This window comes from Pteropus alecto, unplaced genomic scaffold (assembly GCF_000325575.1).
Source record: "Pteropus alecto unplaced genomic scaffold, ASM32557v1 scaffold8, whole genome shotgun sequence".
Classification (NCBI taxonomy): Eukaryota; Metazoa; Chordata; class Mammalia; order Chiroptera; family Pteropodidae; genus Pteropus; species Pteropus alecto.
Window position 1 is genome coordinate 23,555,619 of NW_006494609.1, and position 7,317 is coordinate 23,562,935.

The window sequence follows — 7,317 nt, forward strand, 5'->3', positions numbered from 1 at the left end:
CAGGAATGTGTTTTTTTATATCCACTATCATTTTGGATCTATTTAGATATAGTCACTTAGGTGGTTGTAGGTTTTTTTTTCTTATTATGGTAAAATACACATAACATAAAATTTACCGTCTTAACCTTTTAAGTGCACACTTCAGTGGCCTTAAGTAATATACATTGTCGTGAAACCGTCCCCACCATCCGTCCACAGAACTCTGTCATCCTCCCAAAATGAAAGCCTGTCCCCATTAAACACGAACTCCCCCTCCCCCTCCCCCAGCCCCCCGACATCCTCCGTTCTTGTTTCTGTCTCTGAGTCTACCTATTCTGGCGGCTTCATAGAAAGGGACTTACACAGCATTTGTCCTTTTGTGACTGGCTTCTCTCACTTAGCGTAATGGATGAACCCTGAAGATGTTACGTTAAGTAAAAGAAGCCAGTCCTGTCTTTAAATTCCGACTGTGGTTTTAAGGCAGCAAAGATGTGTATTAAAAATAGCCATACATTTTGTAAATATCTAGCGAGAAAATATGGCATTTGAGTGACCTACGCCAAAAGACTTCTTTCTGCATGAAAACCCCAAACATACAAGCGGCCTTTATGAGCTCAGCTAAAAAAGGATCTCTGCACACAGGCTCCTGGCCCATGACACTCAGAATAGCTGAGCTTAACGTACCGAGTACAACAGCACAAAATGTCACGCTGGGAATATGAATGTGGGAGTCAGCCGGTGGGGGGGTGGGGGATCTCTCACCGAATTTGAGAAAACTCAAAATGAATCCATTCTTTCATTCAGAGCTCTACCTTGCAAAAGTCCCATCCGGGACTAGCTATATTTACATAGACAGATCTGCACCACAGAATAGAGATGATTTAGAGCACGTCGTTATGGTTTCTGATGGTTTCTTCCATCAACTAGAGAATGCCATAGAAATACAGGAAATCGACTCTAAAGATGACCTTAATCTAGCTTAAATGGAAGTTTAGAGATGTCACCCTGCAGGTCAAGAAAGTGATCAGACCTTTTAAACATCCTTCGCGAAGCCCCGCCCTCATCCTGGGAAGACAGAGCATCAAAGGCAGCCCAGTTAGCCTCACCTCTTGGGGGCGGTGGAGGAGGAAGGAGATGATAAATAAGACATGGTTTCACGAAACATGATGGTGGCCGAGATAAAGGCCAGCTCCCCCTTCTCGCCATCGCAGGGAAGAACTCCAATGGGAAAGGGAGAGCCACTTCCTGAGCTTCGCCAGCTCCGAGCACTCACTGTTCTGCTCCCTCTGAGACTTTGGCCAGGCTGTGTCGCCTCTCTGTGCCTCAGTTTCTTCACTGTCCAAGTAGAGTAACAACAGAGTCTACCTGGGAGGGCACTTTGGGGGCGTTAAGTGGATTAATGCACATGAATCACTGAGGCCTCAGAACTGACTCACTGCACATGCTCCACCAACGTGAATTGTCACTGGGGCGCTTGCTGACATTTTAGGAGTCTTGTCTACCCTAGTGGGTGATGAGCAAGGACTATGTTTTAAATTTGGGTTGTTCGAAGTTTGTTTGTTTTTTTTTCTAAATGTCTATTGTGAGTTGAACTGTGTCCCCGAGAAAGATACATTGATATCCTCACCCCAAGCAAGGCACGCCGACGTCCTAACCCCGAGCGAGGCGAATGAAACTTCCTTTGGAAATAGTGTCTTTGCAGATGCAAGTTCAGATGAGGCTCTGTCGGGCGGGGGATGTCCGGTGTCCGTAAGAGAAGAGAAGAGAGACAGAGACAGGCTCCCAGAGACACACATGAGAAGACCAGACACACAAAAGGTCATGTGACAGAGGCCGAGCTTGGAGTGATGCAGCTATAAGCCAAGGAACCAAGGCCTGCTGGCCACCTTCCAAAGCCGGGAGAGCGGGCCCGGCTCTGCCTATACCTTGATTTTGGACTTCTGGCCTCCAGAACTATGAGAACAGATCTCTGTTGTTTTAAGCCAGGCCATTTGTGATACTTTGTTATGGCAGCCACAGGAAACTAATACAATGCCTTAAATGTTTACATTCCCTAGAGCTGGCACATAGAGGGCAGTCTACATATTGGTTGAATGAATGAACAAATGAACAGATGAGCGAGGCCCAGCACAGAGCTGAGGCAGGCAGTGGGGGTGAGTCATGCAGCAGGTATGGGTATTCGTGACTGCCTGCCGGAGGGGGGTGCGGTGGCTCATGTCCCCGAGCATGCACACCCCACCTTCAGCTCTGGAAGAGCCACCACATGGGGAATATGTCCCAGCCATCCCGGAACTCCAATTTCCCAAGAAACCAGAATCATGGACTTCTCGTGAAAGCTCCCAAGTTCTTAAATGTTGACTCACAGAAAAAAATAAGTGGACGAGTGGATACGGCACCTCTGGTGGCATCTGCAGTGTCTGGCTCAGCCCTGGGCAGGACGCGCAGTGACTGATGGAAACCAGTGGCAAAGGGGACGTGTCTTCCGCCCTGGGATCCGGCCTCCTCTCAGACGTATCTAAAAGAGCATCAGAGCCACTGAGATCCCACTAAAGGAAAAGCAGCCAACTTTCTGGAACCCGGACATGCCAAGAAGGATGATTAGACCCTATGCAGTGGGAAAAACCCTAAAACTGATGGCAGGATGCTTGACCCCCAACCCCAAAATAAACCCTCTTTCTGAGTTTCAGTTTTCCCATCTACGAGAGGAGGGGGACAGTATGCACAGGTGTCACTTCCCTGAGGTTAGGATGCCAACGAGAGAAGGCGGGTGACAGGCCTTTGGCCCAGTGCAATGTCGTCAGGACCACTATTGTAATTCTGACACACCGGGCCAGTATAATGCAGCGTCTCTGGTCATCAGGCCCATAACTTCACAGTTAGGCCTGGGTCCCACCACCGGGGCGCAGTCACTGGGCCATCTATTTTCTTCCTCTTTACTCATTTTCATTCACGGACAGACGGCCTGAATTAGGACACCTGGAATATCTCAAAAGCAAGCTCTCGAAACGGTGGTGAGGGGAAGGGGCAGCTGGGTTCCAAAGTCACGCAGTCCCCTGGCTTTAGGGCAACGTGCGGTCCCAGGAATCTATTAGAAACCTCACCTTGGGACTCCACACAGACCTTGAATAACCTCTGCGGAGGCCCAGCGGTCAGGTGTTCCAATAAGCCCTCCGGGGTTCTGCCAGGCACCCTCACCCGAGAACCGCCGGCTTGGGAAACCAGGCCACGCACAAAGAAGCAGGATAGGCGTCCCCAAAGAGATCCAGAACCCAGAATGTAGCCATAGATACTTGTACTTGAAAGCTCTACCTTGACGGCAAGTCTGCCCGAAGTGGCAGCTGACTCAGCGGAGGACACAGCCGTGCTTCCCTGATGGTGCGGCTGTCGTGCTCCATTACAGGCCACGGTCCGTCGTGGTTCAGTGAGCTCGCATGCTGGTATGTGGACACCATCTGGGTGGATAAAATGTGCCAGACTCACAACTAAAAGAGGACAATATGTGGCAGAGGTTGGGAACACGTTAAGACGCTCTCTCGCAAAGGTTTGCAAGTGGCTGTCAGGATTCGGAGCGGGAGTCCCAGCGTCTTGCCATCCCTCGGCCTCTGCCAGCCTTCCTTGGCACACACCGCGTATGCCCAGGGCAGCGCACGGCATGAGTAAGGCCGTGTCGTGCCGGGCAGGAGCCAATTCAGTAGCCACACACCCAGCTGCCCCGAAGGAAGGACTTGAGACCAGCCAGGAACAGCACTGGGTCCCTGTCCTGCCCTAGGGTGTGGCTTCCATGTGACTAGACGCAACCCATCCAAGAGCCAGGCCTGCCCCCCAAGTCATCCACATTCCTCCATCATCTACTGACTCGAAACCATTTTGCACTTTTTTCTCTTTTCCCAGTAACGACACGAGATAGACTCTGGTGGGAGTTATACGCTCAGGAGGAGGAGACACCACATCAGTCTCCAGTGACATCTTGCCTGCGTGCTTCATCTCTTCCTCAGGGACATCTCTGCTTCCTGCCTCTTTCCCCTCCAAAACTGAAGTATCCCCCGCCCATCCTCTGCCAAAGTTCAGATTCCTTTGTTCTCCTCAAGGACAGGTCCTCTGCCTGCCAGTTGTTTAGCCTAATGGGAAAGCGGTCAAGTAAACAGATAACGACAATAAAGTGCCAGGAACGCTAGCAGTGTGTGTGTGTGGGGCTGGGGGGTCGTTACAAAGGCAGGGAAACATCCTGTCCAGAGGCTCAGAGATGCCACGGAGAGGGGGATGCCCTCGTTAAGTGTCCCCCAAGCAGATATTGGCCTCTGCTTGTTTACATGTGGCCTCCCTAGGCAGGGCCTGTTCTGTAGTCGGGGCCTGTATCCTTGCTGCCCAGCAGTTCAGAAATGCTTACTACTCTGGGGGCATTAGATCGTCCAGTTTAGGACACTAACCCTCAACAGCCGACACCCTTTGCCACCTCTAGACACACGATAGCCTTCAGTTCCCTTCCAGCAGCTTTGAATTCTCCACGCACATCGGCTGTGACAGGCTCATGCTAGGAGAAAAACAATGCTCATCCCTGCAGCTCATCCCCAAGTAGGGGAGACAGGAACTTCAGTGCCTATAGTCACTTTAAAACGCACTGAGGTTAGAGAAAGCCGAGAGAGGGATGGCAAAGACGGAGGCCAGCTGGCCAACCGGAAGGCCCATCACAGAGGCACAAGGTTCTCCATCCGCACAGGCTTGCTCGTGCGGAGGGGGCTCATTCATGCCAAACACTCACAGACACCAATATCTAAACAACTGTAAGGCCTTTTCAGCAGCTGTTCGTGTCTACCGTCCAGGGCATGCACTGAGATGCAGAATTCAGGAGTCGTTTGACAAGGATATCACAAGCACCAAGTGGCCATTATTTAGTAAACTGTGAGCACCTGATTGAGAGAAATAACAGCCAAATGAGACAGAGACCCAGAAATGGGAAGCAGAATTGTGCAATGAGCTTGGCTTCCAACAAGCTAGAGTTCAAACACTGTCCACTATTTATTAGACAGGTGACTCTGGGAAAATTACTTAAGCTTCCTGAGTCTCTTTCCTCATCTGTAAAATGAGTATAACAACACTCCCTCATGTGAGCGTTAAAGAATTATATGAGATTACATATGGAAATCGCCTAGTTTTATGTTTATCTTTGTTTACCTGGAGACTCTGTGGCACATGATGGCAAGCGAACTGACTTTGAGATCATACAGTCCCGGGTCTAACCATTTACTAGGGACATGATCTTGGGCAAGTTGCTTAATTTCTTTTCCATTAAGCCTGTTTGCTCATGTGTTAAAAGAGGTTAAAAATTCCTCCTAGGGGCTAAGAAGTAAATAAGATAATATATTCAAGGGACTTAGTAAATTCCTAGGTTATATGAAGCATTCAACAAATGGTATAGTTAGGATTAATTTTAAAAAGTTGTCCGCAATTAGATACAAATGAATGGTAATGTCAACGGAAGAATGTCCAAACCTGTACAGAATTTTTATGAAGTTTATTTGAGCCAAAACTGACATCAGTTTCTGAGAAGCAAGATCTCAAATGCTTCAGAAAATGGTTTCACAGTTTCTTTCATGCATTTGTAATTGAGGGAACATAAGGCAGATTACCCAAAGGTGGGAGAAAGCTAGCAGGGATTGGATCACGAGGATAGTTAACAGGATTCCCAGCTCTCTCAAGGGTAATTATGCTCATTTCAAAGGTGTGTGAACCTAGATGCATAAAAACAAGGGAAGGGCTTGCTTCAGGTAAGCCCTAAAGAAGTTACGTCCCTGGGGTGAGACTTCACCCACCATGACCTGCCCTGTTAGGAATTGATCAGATCACCTAGTGAGGTTACTTTCCCTAGAACCCCATTTTCATCCACAGTACACATACTAAAAGTTACTTAAAATCAGCAAAGTTTTTAAATGAAATTAAATATGGGGCCATCAAACATACCAAGAAATCCATTGGTTTGTATTTATTTAAAAACTCTTCTGAGGAAGCAGGCCTCTTACCTCAGACTAGTTTCATGCCCATATTTTCCGACAAAGTTTCTAAAATAATGTCATTTGCACATAGTCATGCAAAAACTCAGTTTCAATACTGCTAAGTCATGCTCCACCGCTAACCAGAGCAGCGTTTCTGGGATTTTACTGTTTTAGTTCGCCTGATGGGAACCCTGGTACCCATAAAGCATTGTACGCTCGGCTTAACAATTATACATGGATGTACATACACTGTGTGATTTTAACAAAGACAATGCACCAAAGGACACAAACTGCTTCTCTCTATTCCACCTGATTCATTCTCTCCACCAACAGTCAATTTTTAAAAGAGTTTATAAAGCTTATAAAACATAAAAGTAATCTTGAACTTTAATAAATCAACGGATCTTTCAATTCTAACCTCCTTTGTAAACTCCACTTAGTCTACAAGGCAGTTTCTCATTCACCTCGTCCTGTCGTCAGCAATATGGCCATTTCACCCAGACCTGGGGAAAACACACTGCGCCTGAGACGCTCAGCCATCACAGGAGAGCAGGTTAGAACCAACGGCTCTGTCATTTGGCTCTTGTTCTTTTACAGTCAAGTATGTTTTCAAATTTCAGGGTGGACTGTGAGTTTTTAGTCACAAGTGAAACTTTTACAGAAAATGTTTCAGAAAGAGTGGTGGTTTCTGTGATCACCTGGGCAGAACTAAAATGAGAGCTCTTTCTAACAGCACTCATTCTCAAGTTAATACATTGGAACCTGAGTGGGAGTATTTGCTTGGGTTTACGCTTTGCACAACAAGAAATCTCAATTTATAAGCGGGAGAGGTGATTAACGAACGGTCACCCCCTGTGCTTATTTTGAGCACAGTGAGAGTAAAGCAGACATCCCCTCTCCAAGGTGCGCTCTCGGGGGACGGGAGCGACCAGCCAAGGTAGGTGTGTAGGGCGGGTATAGGGGCGGGAGCCGGGCGGGCGACGGGGCCTCACGACGACCCCATAATGGTGACTTGGCGAGTCACGGTGCCGAGGCCACGCAGACCCGAGCTTCGGAGGATAAAAGGCATGAAAGCCCCGGGCCCTCCCTCCAATCTTCGACCTGCGCCCAGGCCTAGGGAGTGTGGGGAAAAAAAAACCTTCCCCAAGACCCGACAATAGGCGTCCCCGGGGGACGGAAGGACACACGCGAGCCTGAGATCCCACGGCGGGGAGAACTCAAACGGGAACGCGGCCAGGCCGAAACGGGGGGGAAGGGGAGCCAACCGCCATCTTGCCCCCGGGCGCCCAAACCGACAGCGCGCGGCCCCGCGGCCGAACCCCCGCCCCCCACCGCCGCGGCCCGGCCG